This window comes from Dasypus novemcinctus, chromosome 21 (assembly GCF_030445035.2).
Source record: "Dasypus novemcinctus isolate mDasNov1 chromosome 21, mDasNov1.1.hap2, whole genome shotgun sequence".
Lineage (NCBI taxonomy): Eukaryota > Metazoa > Chordata > Mammalia > Cingulata > Dasypodidae > Dasypus > Dasypus novemcinctus.
Window position 1 is genome coordinate 16,361,172 of NC_080693.1, and position 17,484 is coordinate 16,378,655.

The 17,484-nt window shown below is 41.9% G+C and overlaps 1 protein-coding gene across 21 annotated transcripts in view; it reads right to left on the bottom strand.

Moving 5' to 3' along the window:
- Positions 1–17,465, bottom strand: part of NCOR1 (nuclear receptor corepressor 1) — a 162,507-nt gene extending 145,042 nt beyond the window's left edge. For all 21 annotated transcript variants that reach the window (XM_058283396.2, XM_058283402.2, XM_058283392.2 and 18 more), the window contains exon 1: positions 17,262–17,465. The gene's annotated coding sequence lies outside the window, so the exon portion shown is untranslated. The remainder of the gene's footprint in view (positions 1–17,261) is intronic.
- Positions 17,466–17,484: the final 19 nt, after the last annotated feature.

Consider the following 17,484-nt stretch of genomic DNA (forward strand, 5'->3'; position numbering starts at 1 on the left):
AAATTATGTCAAACTAATCCACACAAAGCATCCCAGACCCAGTCCAACTCTAGAAGTATAATAGACAAGGAGAGGCTAAGAAGGATCACTCCCTGGGGCATCCCAGCCACAGAAGACTCTCCAGACTGGGAATACTTAAAACAGATGGAAGATGGAAGAGGGAAGTAGATGTAGCTCAAGTGGTTGAGCACCTGCTTCCCATATGGAAGGTTCCAGGTTTGGTCCCAGGTTCAGTACCCGGTGCCTCCTAAAAAACAAACAAACAAACAAACAAACAATGAGCCAAAAAAAAAAAAAAAAATCAACTAAGGGAAGCTGGTTGTGGTTGACAGCCGGCTTCCAACAATACAAGGTCCAGGTTCAATCCCTAGCTCTGGTACCACAAAAAAGAAAAGAAGAAAACAGAAGACATCCTCAGCCTCCCTCAGAGTCCAGCCTCCAAGAGAGCAGAGAGTTTCTTTTCATATTATATCACATCCTAGTTAGAAAATAGATGACTGATACTATCTCATTTTCCTATTAATTGAATTTGGCCATATACTTGGCTTCATTTTTAAAGAAGTTCTGGATCACAGAAGTGTTCAACTGTGGCAAGGGAGGAGCACTGGTGTGGGGTGTCAGTGTCAGGAGCTACATGAGAGAAAGTTCACCTGGACATACACACAAGGTATATAAATATATTCAAATGTTCATGGGGCATTGCCACAGTAAGTAGAAATTCACACAACAACCAAAAGAATACTGAATTCTCATGCTATTCAAATGTTCATGGGGCATTGCCACAGTAAGTAGAAATTCACACAACAACCAAAAGAATACTGAATTCTCATGCTGGGGAGCTCTGCCACATTCCCTAATGGAAAAGCAACAATTCCTCAAGTACAGGGCAATGAGCAGTGAAGAAGGATGGTCCATTGATGGGCTCTTGGTATTAAGACTATGCTTATGAGTCTTTTGTTCTTGAAATTGCAACTTAGCCTAGTGTTGTAGGATGTCTAAGAGTTACCTCCTGAGAGCCTCCATGTTACCCAAGTGTGGCCACTCTCTACAAGCCAAACTCCACATATAAATGCATTATTCCAACATGGGACATGACTCCCAGGGATAAGCCTCCCTGGCACGGAGGGATTACTACCAACCACTGGCTTGTGATGCAACTGGAAAAAGACCTTGAATAAAAGGGGAAAATGGAAGACAAATGAGTTTATATGGCTAACAGACTTCAAAATGAGTCAGGAGATCATCACAGAGGTAACGCTTATGCACATCTCAGCAGGATCTCATAGACAGTCAAAATAGATACTACCGCGAAATGGTGGGGCTTCTTAGGGCTACAGAGACACCCAAGTTCTATGGCCATGGCAGATAGCTCTGAAGTTTGGTGCCTTGCCATTGGGCACTACTTTGGAGTTTGTGCTCCTGAGTGTGACAGAGGTGGACTCAGATGTGACTTCTCTACCCAGACCTCTTCTGTTCCTTTTATTGAACCTATAGTTGGCACTGGAGTTGGTAGGTGTATGTCAAGAGACTTGAATCTCTAGGCTGTCCATGTGCCAAGTGGGCCCTGAACCTCAGCAGAGTTGCAACACCTACTCTCCAGTTCACTGGACTCACCCAGGACAATTAACAAAGAGATGAGGATGGACAACCACTACACCAAGGAACCAAGAGAGTCTACAACTGCAAGCAAGAGAGTCCCATCCATCAGCCATGTGGGATCAAAGCCCCCTCTCAATTAGAGGTGGAGTGGGCATCACCATCCCAGAATCCTCAGGATCGGGGAATAAAATATAGACTAGAGTGGACTCACTGGTTCTACTATAGACTTATTGTGATTCTAGCAATGGAAGAAATTATACAATTGATTTGGAGACAGTGGCCACTGGAGATGCTGAAGGCAGGGAGAGGGGAAAAAGAGGTGTAATATGAGGGTATTTTGGGGCCTTGGAATTGTCCTGAATGCACTGTAGTCAGATACAGGACATTATATATCCTGCCATAACCTACCGAATGGCGTGGGAGAGAGTGTAAGCTGCAATGTAAACTATAATCTATAATCCATGCTGTGTGGCAATGCTCTAAAATGTGTTCATCAATTGCAATGAATGTACCACACAAATGGAAGAAACTGTTAATGTGGGAAAAGTGGAACATGAGCGGATGGGGCATATAGGAATCCCCTATATTTTTTCATGTAACATTTTAGGTAATCTATGTATCTTTTAAAAATAAATAAAAAATATGTTGGGGCAGATGCAGGACATTATATATCCTGCCATAACCAAATGAATGGGCTGGGAGAGAGAGTAAACTACAATGTAAACTATAACCCATGCTGTGTAGCAGTGCTCCAAAATGTATTCATCAATTGCAATGAATGTACCACACTAATGAAAGAAGTTGCTGATGTGGGAAAAGTGGGAGGTATGGGAATCTCCTGTTTTTTAAATATAACATTTTCTGTGTATCTTTGAAAAATAAATTTAAAATATATTAAAAATATATATATTTTTTTAAAAGAAAAGAAAATAGATAGGGAAGCAGATGTGACTCAAATGATAGAGCATCCGCCTACCATTTAGGAGGTCCAGGGTTTGGTACCCAGAGCCTCCTGACCCATGTAGTGAGCTGGCCCATGTGCAGCACTGCCGTGCACAAGGAGTGCTGTGCAACACAGGGGTGTCCCCTGAGAAGGGGAGCCCCACATGCAAGGAGTGTGCCCCACAAGGAGAGCCACCCCGTGTGGAAAAAAAAACACACAGGAGTGGCACCGCACACACAGAGTGATGATGCAGCAAGATGATGCAACAAAAAGAAACACAGATTCCTGACATTATGCAAGCAGACACAGAAGAACACACAGCGAGTGGACACAGAGAGCAGACACCAGGGGGCAGGGGAAGGGGAGAGAAATAAATACAATTAAATCTTTAAGAAAAAAAAATAGATGAATGGGAAATAAAGAAGAAGGCCCTATAAGTTAAACTACTCTACCCCCAATAAAGGGTGATGTTGAAGAAAGAACATTATTAAGGGCAAAATTATTTAATGAAATTCATAGGTATAGACATTTGATAATTCTTCAATGAAAAAATAAATGATGCTGCTTTATACCTATGTAAAGTGAGAAAGGAGAAATTTCCCAAGACAGCAGTACTAAATAACAACTCAAGTGAGAACTCTGTAGTATACTTTCACTATATTGAACTATTCTCTGAAGTGAACTATACTCCCACATTCAACTATAAGAGCAAATCAAAGGCAAAATGGAAGGCTATTTGCTAATTCTCTCTTTCATTACCACAAAAGAAAGCACTTTATTGAGATCAGAAAAATTTTCACCTTAGATGCTCGGTCTGACAATACATAATAGTAGAGTTACCACCTATTGGGCCCTTGTATGAACTGGGCACTGTACAAAGAGCTTCAGCGCAAATGAGCTCACCCACAAGACTGGTTTCATTATCATCTCTAATTAAGGCTTTAGAGGCAAAGTAACTTCTCCAACCTAAATTTTAACTCTTAGATTATCTTACAGATCATGGTCTGCTGCCCCTCCCCTTTTGACCCACTAACCAAGACCACTAAAGGTTATTAAGCAAAAGAAAATTAGGCTAATGAACTGATTCTATTTTGAGGTATACATCAAATTAAAGTAGAAAAAAGTACTTGCCTTTAAATAAGGGTTTTGAGTTCATTACAGGAGGGTAAAAACAAAACAAAAAGCAAAAAAAAACACAAGACACCTGTGAGGGCAGGGACCACCTGTTTTGCTCCCCATGTCTCCCCAGCACCTAACAGTGCTTAGCTCTCAATCATACCAACTCCAATACAAGTCCTATTTGCTCTTCCTTCAAAACTCTCCCTGAATACTCTCATGCCTCTCCACCTCGACTATCATCATCATCTCTTGATGAGGCTACTGCCAACAAACTCCCAGTTGGACCGCCCACCTTCAATACTTTCTCCACTCAAATGGCTGAATGTTCTTCTGAAATCTAAATCAAAATACATCACTCCTCTGCTTCACACACCCCAAAGGATTCCTATGCACTTCAAATAAAATCTAAACCACTGAACATGATCCCAGAACCACGGGTCTGGCCTGAGTCCTCTCCCACAGCTCACAAGGCCCAGCTTTCTGTTTTTCCGCTGCTCAGCCCAGCCCTTCCTTGGCTCTGGGCCTTTGTTCTTTACTCAGACCCTGGAATGCTCTTCCTGGCTCCTCCTCAAACAGGGTCTCTGTCAAAACGCCATCTCCTCAGAAGAGGCTTTCCTGAGCTCTCTACTCAAGGTAGGCTCCCACGGGAGACTCTCAGTCATTCCTTTTTAGATTTATCAAACCTGAAATGGACTTGTCTGCTTTACTTGATTATATTGTCTTCCACTAGAATATAAACTCCTTGTTTGATTCCTACCATATTTGTTGGATTAAAGAAATAAGCAAGAAATGTGCAGGACTTGTTTGAAGAAAAGTTTTTTAAAAATCTACTGAGTCACAGAAAAGTCTATTTGAACAAAAGGATAGGAAGAAGGTAAAGATGTCAATTCTCCCAAAATTAATCTATAATTTCAGTATTCCCAATCGATATTCAGTATTGCCAATAAAGACTCGCATCAAGGTTTCTCTGTGAACGTCACAGAATGATTCCAAAGGCCATCCAGAAAAATACACAGGCAGAATTGTCAGGACATGTCTGAAAAAGCAGCGTAATGTATACAGGTGACTTACCCTACAAGGATTAAAATTACAGAACTACAGTAATTTAAAGGGTATGGTAATGGCTCTGAAACACACAAAGAAAACAAGAGAACATAACAGAAAAGTATTAATATCAAGCATATTTAGTAAGTGATAAAAGCTGCACTTCTAATCGGTGGAGCAAAAGAGGGCTGATTCACCAAAAGTTGCTTACCCAACTGCCTATACAGGGAAAACATGTACACATATACTTCCCAACAGGTAAATATATATATCTCAAAAATGGAAAAGCCAATCACCAAATTTCTATGGAAGAGTAAGGGGCCCCAAAAAGCCAAACCAATCATGAAATGGAAGAACAAAGTGAGAAGATCACACTTCTTGATTTTAAAACTTATTACAGGGAAGCAGATGTGGATCAAGCAATTGGGCTCCTGTCTACCATTTAGGAGGTCCAGAATTTGATACCCAGGGCCTCCTGGCGAGGGCAAGCTGGTCCGTGTGGCAAGCTGGCCCATGCACAGTACTGCCCTGAGCAGGAGTGCTGCCCTGGGCAGGAGTGCTGGCCTACATGGAGAGCTGGCGCAGCAAGATAATTCAACGAAAAGAGACACAGAGGGAAGTGGACTTGGCTCAATGGACAGAGCAACCACCTACCACATGGGAGGTCCAGGGTTCAAACCCTGGGCCTCCTTGACTTGTGTGGAGCTGGCCCACGTGCAGTGCTGATGTGCGCAAGGAGTGCCATGCCATGGAGGGGTGTCCCCCGCATAGGGGAGCCCCACACGCAATTTGTGTGCCCCATAAGGAGAGCCGCCCAACGTGAAAGAAAGTTCAGCTGGCCCAGGAGTGGTGCTGCACACATGGAGAGCTGATGCAGCAAGATGATGCAACAAAAAGAGACACAGATTCCTGGTGCTGCTGACAAGAATACAAGTGGACACAGAAGAACACATAGCGAATGGACACAGAGAACAGACAACACGGGCGGGGGGAAATGGAGAGAAATAAATTTTTAAAAATAAATAAATACATAAATGTTTTTTAAAAAAAGAGACACAGAGGAGAGATAATAAGAGATGCAGCAGACCAGGGAGCTGAGGTGGTGTGCAAGAGAATGATCACCTCTCTCCCACTCCGTAAGGTCCCAGGATCAGTTCCCAGAGCCGCCTAATGAGAATACTAGCAGACACAGAAGAACACTCAGCGAATCGACACAGAGAGCAGACAATTGGGGGGGAAAAATAAAAAAATAAAAATAAAAAAACTTACTACAAGAGAGTGGATGTAGCTCAAGTGGTTAGGTTGAACACCTGCCTCCCAAGTATGAGGTCCTGGATTCAATCTCCAGTACCTCCTTTAAACACACACACACACGCACACATACAAAAAAACTTATTACAACACCACAGTAATAAAAATAGCATGGTACTGATACAAGGACAAATATACAGACCAATGGAATAGAATTGAGAGTTTGGAATTAAATCCTCACCATCTATGGCCACTTAATTTTTTTTTGAGGTACTGGGAGCCAGGGATTGAACCCAGGACTTCATATGTGGGAAGCTGGCGCTCAACTACTAAGACACACTGGCTCCCAAGTTGGTTTTATCATTTTGTTGTTGTTGTTGTTTGGGGTTTTTGTTTCGTTTGTTTTTCGCTTTTTAGGAGGCACTGAGAATCAAACCCAGTGGGAAGCAGGTGCTCAACTGCTTGAACCACTTCTGCTTCCTGGCCAATTAATTTTTGACAAGGGTGTCAAATCCACTCAATGGGGAAAGAAGAGTCTGCAACAAATGGCACCTGGGAAACTGGATATCCATATGCAAAAGAATGAAGCTGGATCCCTACCTCACACTGTCTACAAAAATTAACTCAAAATGGATCAAAGACCTAAATATCAGAACCAAAATTATAAAACTCTTCGAAGAAAACATAGGGAAGCATCTTCAGGACCGTGTGTTAGGTAATGCTTTCTTAGACTTTACACCCAAAGCACAACAAAAGAAAAAACAGATAAATGGAACCTCATTAAAATGAAAAACTTTTGTACATCAAAGGACTTCATCATGAAAGTAAAAAGACAACCTACAGAATGGAAAAAAAATATTTAGAACCCACTTTTCTGATAAGGGTTTAATATCCAGAATATATAAAGAAATCCTACAATTCAATAAAAGACAACCCAATTAAAAAACAGGTAAAATATCTGAATAGCTAATTCTCCAAAGAAGATAAATGGCCAAAAAGTACATGAAAAAATGCTCAAATATTATTAGCCAGTAGGAAAATGCAAATCAAAAGCACATTGAGGGGAGCAGATGTGGCTCAAATGCTTGAGTGCCTGCTTCCCATATAGGGGGGGTCCCAGTCTTCCTCCCCAGTATCTCCTAGAAACAAAAAAGCAAAACAACAAGCAAAGAAACGTAAAAACCAACTCAGGAGAGCCCATGTGGCTCACTGGTTGAGCACCAGCTTCCCATACACAAGGTCCTGAGTTCAAACTCCAGCCCTGGTACCTCAGAAAAAGAGAAAAAAAAAGGCACAATGAGATACCATTTCATACCCACTAGAATGGTTACTATTTTTTTAAAAATAGCAAGTATTAGAAAGGAGTTAGAGAAATAGGAACATTCATTCATTGTTGGTGGGATTGTAAAATGGTACAGCTGCTGTAGAAAATAGTTTGGTAGATCCTCAGAAAGTACAGAATTACCATATAACCAGCAATCCCACTTCCAGGTATATACCCAAAAGAACTGAAAGCAGGGAAACGGACTTGGCCCAGTGGTTAGGGCGTCTGTCTACCACATGGGAGGTCCGCGGTTCAAACCCCGGGCCCCCTTGACCCGTGTGGAGCTGGCCCATGCGCAGTGCTGATGCGCGCAAGGAGTGCCATACCACGCAAGGGTGTCCCCCACGTGGGGCAGCCCCACGCACAAGGAGTGCGCCCGTGAGGAGAGCCGCCCAGCGTGAAAAGAGAGAGCAGCCTGCCCAGGAATGGCGCCGCCCACACTTCCCGTTCCGCTGATGACAACAGAAGCGGACAAAGAAACAAGACGCAGCGAATGGACACAGAGAACAGACAACTGGGGGAGGGGGGGAATTAAATAAAATAAATAAATCTTTAAAAAAAAAATACTATTAAAAAAAGAGAACTGAAAGCAAGGATTCAAACAGATACATCTGTACAATGACATTCATAGCGGAATTATTCACAATTGCCAAAAGATGGGCGTAATCCAAGTGTTCATCAACAGATAAATGGATAAACAAAGTGTGATACATACATCCAATGGAATACTATTCAGGTGTAAAAAGGAATGTAGCCCTGATACATGTGACAACACTGACGAACCTTGAAAACATCAAGTAGAGTGAAATAAGTCAAACCCAAAAGGACAAATATTGTATGAACTCACTGATCTCATTCATTAAATAATTATAATAAGCAAATTCTTAAGAGTCAAGAACTAGCCTACAGGGAAGCGGATGTGGCTCTGGCAACTGAGCTCCCACCTACAACATGGGAGGTCTAGGTTCAGTTCCTGATGCCTCCTAAAGAAGACAGTGGGCTGGCACAACGGCAGATGCAGAAAGCTAAATCAGTGAGATGATGCAACCAAGAGACACAGTGAGGAAACACAATGAGACACAACTAAGCAGGGAGTGGAATTTGCTCAGGCGATTAGTCACCTTCCTTCCATGTGGAAGGTCCTGTGTTCATTTCCCCAGGCCTCCTCAAAAAAGAAGACGAGCAGATAACAAACAGACCAACAAAAGCAAAAAAAAAACAAGGGGGTGAAGAGAAATAAATAATAAATCTTTAAAAATGAAAAGCAACTAGCCCACAGGTTACCAGGGGTTGAGGTGGAGGTAGAGAAGTGGGAATTAATGCTTAACTGGTACAGCGCTTCTGTTCAGGATGATGGAACAGTTTCAGTAATGGATGATGGTGATGGTAGCACAACACTGTGAATGTAATTTACACCACTGAATTATATATTTGAACGTGGGTAAAAGGGGAAACTTTAGGTTGTATATACGTTACAAGAAAAAAAATTAAAAATAAACATAGGACTGTATAAAACAAACCATGAACTCCAATGTAAACTATGCACTATAGTTAACAGTCTAATTACAATAATATTGTCTCATCAATTTAACAAATATACCAAACTAATGCCAAATATTAATAGGGAAACCTGTGTGTAAGAAAGAGGGTTATATGGGAAGTTTGTACTTTCTACATGAATTTTCTGTAAACCTACAACTTTTCTTATTTGAAAGTATATTTGCCTCACTTCCCATACCAGAAATAAATTCCAAATAGAGTCAAAGAATTAGAAGTTTAAAAAAGAGGAAGAGGCGGCGGACTTGGCCCAATGGTTAGGGCGTCCGTCTACCACATGGGAGGTCCGCGGTTCAAACCCCGGGCCTCCTTGACCCGTGTGGAGCTGGCCCATGCGCAGTGCTGATGCGCGCAAGGAGTGCCCTGCCACGCAGGGGTGTCCCCCTCGTAGGGGAGCCCCACGCGCAAGGAGTGTGCCCCGTAAGGAGAGCCGCCCAGCATGAAAGAAAGTGCAACCTGCCGAGGAATGGTGCCGCACACACGGAGAGCTGACACAGCAAGATGACGCAACAGAAAGAAACACAGATTCCCATTCCGCTGACAACAACAGAAGCGGACAAAGACGACGACGCAGCAAATAGACACAGAGAACAGGCAGCCTGTGGGGGGGGGGAGGGGAGAGAAATAAATAAATAAATAAATCTTTTAAAAAAGAGAAAAAGGAGAAAGAAAGAAAGAAAAAGAAATCATAAAAGTATTAAATTAAAATCTGGGATTATTGGTTTTGTTTTAAAAATACAAAAAAGTACACCAAGTCTTCCTCTCAACTGTTTTGCCCTAGCCACCCAGTTCTCCTTGATAACCAATAGCACTCAGTTTCTTGGGTATCCATTCAGAAATATCCTATGATATTCAAGCAAGGATATATACATTATTTTTCATCTTTAAAAACAAATAGTAGCATACTATTACATGATATTCCTCACTTTGTTTTGTTTTGTTTTAATTTAATAGATGTGTGAAAATTTTTAAATGGTAGAGGAAGGGCTTTCTAAGTGAAACATGAAACCCAGAAGCCATATATAGGCTAAAAATGAAGGCAGATAGCATTTATTACTTACTGCTATGTGCCTGTCACTATGTTTAAATGTAGTATTTATGTGATCTCCATTTTACAGATGAGGAAATTAAGGCTGAGAGAGGTTAAGTAATGTGCCCAAAACTACACAGCAAGCACAGGGCTGGATTGGAAATATCTAACTACATAACATTACAAACTGGGGGAGAGGGGGGCAGGAGGGATATGCAATTTCTACCTAATTTTACTTTTGACTTAGCAACCCCATTGCTTCGAATCTATCTTAAAAAGCTGCTAGCATAAGTACATGAAATAAGTACAAACAATTCATCACAGCTTTTTCTAGTAAAAATACTAGTGGTCACAAATTGATTAAACAAATAATGATGTTTTCATATAGTGGAATATATACAGCTATAAATGAAAGGCAGCACTACATATACAAACATGAAACAAACAGTAGTACACAAATGAACTATGATCTCATTTTTATAAATGAACAAGGCAGAAAATTACATGCACACAGAAAAACCTGGAATAAGTAACAAACACAGCTTATCTAGGAAGTGGTACAGAAGAGAATTTCAATTTCTACATATATTTCTATACTGTACTTATATAAAACAATGGATTGCTTTTATAATAAATGAAAAGCAAACAAAACTCTTAAAATATATCTTCCTTTGCTAATTAAAATGGTTCTTGTGAATATGAAGTTAACTGCTCCCTCCACCCAACCCCTCCTCTTCATGCTCCTACACACACACACACACACACACGAGGGTAAAGAGAATATATATATTCCCTATGCATTATATATTTACACTGTGTATTTTAGGCTGTAACTCCTGGAAGGCACAAATTTTGGCTTTATTCCAAATATTTCTAACTACATAAAAGTTAATTCAAAAATGAGAGAAGTGAATGTGGCTCAACTGACAGAGCATCTGCCTACCAAATGGAAGGTCCAGGGTTCAATACCCAGGGCCTCCTGGCCCGTGTGGTGAGCTGGCCTACCTAGGGCCTCCTGGTCCGTGTGGTGAGCTGGCCCACCTGCAATGCTATTGCACACAAGGAGTGCCATGCCACGAAGGGGAGTTCCCTGCATAGGGGTGCCCCACGTACAAGGAGTGCGCCCTGCAGGGAGAGCCACCCCATGCGAAAAAAGCACAGCCCAACCAGGAGTGGCGCCCAGGAGTGGCACCGCACACATAGAGAGCTGATGCAGCAAGATGACGCAACAAAAAGAGACACAGTTTCCTGGTGCCACCTGACAAGAATGCAAGCGGACACAAAAGAACACACAGTGAATGGACACAGAGAGCAGACAATGGGGGGAAAGGGAGAGAAAAAAAAAAATGAATTAAAAGAACTTAGTCAGAAGTACCAGAAGTTGAACACTTTTGAAAATGAGCTCAAAGACATGATGGTTATAACTTAAAAGCATTTGCAAAATTAATAAGTCTATATTATATCACCAAGGAAAATGAAGTGTCTAAAACAACTTTTTTTAAGATTTTTATTTTATTTATTGTCCCTCTCTTGTTTTGTGCTCACTATCTGCTCTCTGTGTCCATTCATTCTGTGCTGTCAGTGACTGTTCATCTTCTCTTTAGGAGGCACTGGGAACCAAACCTGGGCCCTCCCATGTGGGAGAAAAGTACTCAATAGTTTGAGTCACCTCTGCTCTTTTACTGTGTTTCTCACTGTTTCCTCTTGCTGCATCATCTTGTTGTGTCAGCTCGCCACATCAGCCCATCGTGCCAGCTTGTCTTCTCCAGGAGGCACCGGGAACCAAACTTGGGACCTACCGTGTGGTAGGCGGGAGCTCAATCACTTGAGCCACATCTACTTCCCAAAACAATTACTCTTAATAGCAAAATGTAAAGAAAAAGAATTTAGCTAAACATATTCTGCTTTAATATGTTTATTCACATATAACAAAGAAAAAACAGCAAAACAGCCCAAGTAGACATTCCTCAAGTAGACACTAAGGAGAAAAATAAAACAATTTGGGAATCTTTTTTTTTTTTTTAAAAGATTTATTATTTATTTATTTAATTCCCCTCCCCTCCCCCGGTTGTCTGTTCTCTGTGTCTTTTTGCTGCGTCTTGTTTCTTTTGTCCGCTTCTGTTGAGGTCAGCGGCACGGGAAGTGTGGGCGGCGCCATTCCTGGGCAGGCTGCTCTCTCTTTTCACGCTGGGCGGCTCTCCTCACGGGCGCACTCCTTGCGCGTGGGGCTCCCCCACGCGGGGGACACCCCTGCGTGGTACTGCACTCCCCGCGCGCATCAGCACTGCGCATGGGCCAGCTCCACACGGGTCAAGGAGGCCCGGGGCTTGAACCTCGGACCTCCCATGTGGTAGACGGACGCCCTAACCACTGGGCCAAAGTCCGTTTCCCACAATTTGGGAATCTTAACTTCTCTCTTCAACCCTGACCAATCCACTTAAAAATTTAATTTTTAATAGTAAGCTAATCAATACATTCTTTCAAAAGGATTCACAAATTCTATTATAATCCTATCAATCAAACATTCCATATTTCTAATTTATACTTTTTCCTACCATTGAAACTACTCCAAAATTCCCTACATATATAAATGAACACATTCTTGTTCTCATATTATCTGGAAATTTATAGGGCCTCTGGGATGAACCACTCCAATGTTTACCTTCCCTTCTTCCCCAAATCCCAGTGAAATGACAGAAAACTTTCTTTCAAAGAAATACTTTGATAATTCACTGATTACAGGCATTTTATCTGGTTGTCATTGGTGAATGTCTACCTATTAGCTACATTAAAAAAACCAATCAGTCATCAAGTTGCTGCATGTGTATCAATCACCTACAACAAGCACTAGGAGCTTTTTACTCTGAGCACCAAATATCTCTAGGTGGCAGGCTCTTTTTTTAATGCAATCAACAACATCTACTACATACTTTCTGAATGCAGAGGGTTATTCTGCAAGTGAGGAAAACAGAAAAATTTTTTAAACTATCTCAGAAACAGACAAGCTCAGAAAGGCCTCGTGGGCCAATGGAGACCAAATGGACATGTACATAAATAACAATGATGTTACAAGAGAGGTACAGATAAAGCATTAAGAATTTCCATATTGAAAAATACACATCTTTGGAGAAGATGGGAGTAGACTGGAGGCTTCTTCCTGCATCTGACAGGTGTAAACCCTTAAAAATTAGACAGAAATCTGGCAGACATGGTATAGTTTGATAGGAATTGAAGTGCCATCCCATACTTTAAAAAAACCCAGGAGTTTGAGAGCAGGTAAAGCAAGCAATAGTTAATTTACAAAATAGTTTACCTGTTTGTCTAGGTCTTAAAGGTACCTAACCACTGGCATAATAAAATTTCCATCACTGTTGTGCTTAAATTCCATATAATGACACTACATCTAAATAACATCAAAGATTTTTTTTGTTTAAGAAGACATTCACCAAAGCAGATTAAAAATAAAGCAAATAACGCAAGGGGCATCCCCATGTAGGGATGCCCCCATACACAAGGAGTGCACCCCAGAAAGAGAGCCACCCTGCGTGAAAATGTGCAGCCTGCCCAGGGGTGGTGCCGCACACACAGAGAGGTGACGCAGTAAGATGACCCAACAAAAAGAGACAAGGATTCCTGGTGCTGCCTGATAAGAATTCAAGCAGACACAGAAGAAAACACAGTGAATGGACACAGAGAGCAGATAACAGGGGAGGGAGCAGTGAAAGGGAGAGAAATTTTTTTTTTTAATCTTAAAAAAAAAAAAAAGCACAAATAGGGAGCAGATGTAGTACAAGTGGTTGAGCACCTGCTTCCCATGTACAAGGTCCCAGGTTCGATCCCTGGGACCTCCTAAAACAAAAAAACAGGCAATTAAATAATTTCCAGTAATCACTGAAATCACTTAGAGGTATGGATCAATGCTAATTTTTTCAAACTATATTGTCATTGCAGAAATTTAAAATTTAAAAGTATTTTAAATTCAGTATCTAAGCTGAAGATCCAAAATGGTCTCTCTCATTCCCTGCCCTCCTGATTTTTGTTTTAAGTAAATGTCCAACATCATGTTGACTCATCCTCTGGATGATATGGGGTAATGAATGAGCACTATCCTCGAAGTCAGAAGATTTGAAATTTGTTCCTGCCCAATTGCAGCAACAAGGGCAGGTGGCCTCAGTTCTGTGAGCTTCAGTTCATTCACCAGTAAAACAAGTAAGGCTAGATAATCTACATGACTCAATATTCTATAAATCATTAGCATTTTATTTTAACCAATTGAGATTTGTTTTGGAGATCACTGCTAAGTAAAAATAGTAGCACACATGGAAGAAGCAAATTGCCTGAGAGCTCCACAGGGATATTCACAGTTTTGCATGGTCTCAGATGTTGAAATGCAAAGAGTAAAAAAAAAGAAAAAAGAAAAAAAGTAGGTTGCATCTGAAGACTATTCAAATAATATTTTGACCACACAAGTTCCTGGGTTAGAAAGAATGGCAGGAGAACAGTAAAAATGTTAAAGAAAAACACCACCACAAGAATACCAAAATAAAAAACAGATGCTCTACACACAGCTATTTCTACATGGTAGAAGTTTTACAGTTTTTTTCAATACTCCTAAGAAGTCCTGATGAAAGAGACAAACAAAATGTTTTCTAAACCACCTATCTAAACTTAAATTTTGTATTCTCGAATCTGAAAAAGGACAATATATGGGCAATCTATAGACGGAGTTATTTATGCACATAATTGATCTACTTGACTGGGCTTTGTACGTTTGAAGCCTTTACAATGTACCCTGAACATAAAAAGTGCTTAACCCCCATGGAACAAGTGAATGAACTAAAATACAAGAATCTCTAATCTACAAATAAGTTTGTACGTAATAAATTCTGATCAACCTCTATTACTGACTGGGCTTTGGTACCATATTTTAGTAAAATCCAATATCCAAAGTAAAACAGATAAAGTCATTAGATATGCAAGACCTCTATCATTTTCAAGCATCAATAAGAATTTGAAATTATAACTTGGTTTACAAAATACAATTAAAACTGAATTAACAGGGTGTGAGCATAGCTCCATGGTTGAGCTCCTGCTTCCCATGTCTAAGGTCCAGGGTTCAATCCCCAGTACCTCCTTAAAAAGAAAGAAAGAAACTGAATTAACAAAACAATAAACCCAATAACAAACAGCCCGCCATTTACCCTCATCAACCCCTGACCTACCTAAAGGCCTTTCCTACAGTATTAGCAATGATCACTTCACAAATTTAAAATGAAAGCTTGAAAACAAATTATGGATCCAACTTGCCTAGCCTTGGGACAAGCTTTTAACTCAATTAAATTCAAAGAAAAATGAATTAATTTCCAGCCTTTCATATTTCTTCTTCTTCTTTGAATTAAAAGGGACAGGCCAAAAACACTTATTTTATTATATGAGTAAATCCAACAAGAGATCCAGGCTATTTCTCCAGAGGCCATGGAATCACAGCTACATAGATAGGTCACAGCAGATTGCAGGTGTATTCTGATTTTGATTAGAATACACTTTTGATTAGAATACTTTTGATTAGAATCCAAAGTTTCTTCATTTGACAAGTATTTGTTCTGTCAATATTTTACACTGGGAAAAAAAAAATCCTAGGTGATGCTGTAAACAAAGATAAAATCAGAGAAAGGCGGATCCTGCCCTCTAAGATGAGATAAAACTGGCACATAAACACCGAGATAGTACAAGGTGGTGAGCGTAGGTATCATGTGAGATGTGCAGATAAAGCAATAGAGGAGTGCAGAGACAGCTGTTACTACCTTATAGAAATATTACTCTTTCAAACTACTTACAGCCATTTCATGTCTATTTGCTCCCATTAGGCTCACAACGAACCCTAGGAGACCAGATGTTTTCCTATTATTACAGATGAGGACACTGAAGCACAGAAAGATTGCTCATCTTCCATAATGTCACCTAGCCAATAACAGGGAGAACCAAGATTCTTTGCATTGTGTTTTCACCCCTAGAGTGCAACTTACGGAAAGGTTTTTGTAAAAAGAAAGAAGATATCTTTCTATATGAATCTATTAATTTTTATTTTCATTAACATGTGCTTAAAGTGAGGCAAAGCAACTTTGAAATAAGAAAATAAGACATTTCCCTCTCATGGCAATTTCTTCTGTAATTTTTATTACATCTTAATAACATTCTAAAACTGGTCTGCTCCTGAGCTCAGTCAAGCACAAAGCCTGTTCATCCAATAAATATCCTCATGAAAGGGTTCAAAAACATATTTTCAAAAAACTATTAAAGATTAAATAATGCCATCAATTCACTTATCCACAAGACATTCACAGTGTGTCCCAATATGAGCAGCTCTTCAATCAAAATATGTCGAATATAGGAATGAATGAATATCTTTCTGTAGACATTTTAAAATCCCAGGCCTGTTGCTCTCTGCACACTGCCATGTTCCACGTCCCTCCTCTGCGTTGCCAGGGTGCATCCGAGGAATGCAAAATTTAAATATAACCACGATAAACTAATTAGGGAAGCAAATCTAATGCAGGAGAATATACTAATCCTAAGAATTAGATTTACCCACACCGCTGCTCTCCAAGGGTAGCTCTGCTGAAGAGGCACTGTAGCATGCAACAACACAAAAAGAAAACTGACACAACCTGAGCAAACACTTTTTATAAATATCACTTATTCCCACACCTTTTCTACTTTTAACCCATGACCACCCCAATCCAGTTAATTCAAGGAATTCCGTTTCCTCTCCGTTAAGACAAATCTCTCTTTCCCGCAAAAAGGGGTGCACTCACCTACTTCGCATATTTAAAACGTCAATACTAAACGGCGCAAAGCACAGGGTTCGGATTTCTGCCGACTCCACCACCACCCACCCTGCGCCATTAGACCCTTAAGTGGTTAGAGGGGTAAACTAGTTTGCTTTTCACGCACTTATTTCTGGCTGTCACCCTTCCTAACCCCTCTCGACACTCCCCAAGACCACCACCAACTCCGCCTCGGAGTATGCCCAGGCCCGCCACCTGTCCCGACCCACCCGGAGACACCGGCCCTCGGGCCTCGGCACGTCCCTTCTCCACCGGACACCCTTGTCCTGGCCCCGGCCTGGCCACAGCCCATTCTTCCCCCAAACTCCATAAGCCTCCCTCGTCCACCTCGAGCTCTCCGCCGCGCCCGACTCGCCCATGAAGCGGCCAAAGGAAAGGGGCCGCGCGGCTGGGGCGGGTCCTCCCTCCCAACCCCAGCAGGGCCCGCGACACCCCTCGCCCGGCCGAGAAGCCGTCCCCGCGGCCGGCACCCCGAGAGCCCTCGGCGTTCCCCGGGCGAGCGGGGGCCCGGAGGCCGGGGCTGCGGCGGCGCCGGGGCCTACTCACCGGGAGTTGGCGGAGCGTGGGAGCCGGGGCGCTCCCCGGCCCGAGGAGCAGGACGCGGCCCGGGCGCACGTCCCCAGCCCGGAGCTCGCTCGGCGCCGCCGTACCAGGAGCTCACTCCAGCCGCCGCCGCCGCCGCCGGGGCTGCTGCTTCGCCACCTTGGCCGCCATCTTGACTCAACCCCTCTCCCTCCCCCTAGCCCGGGTGGCCGCGGCTGAGGCGGCT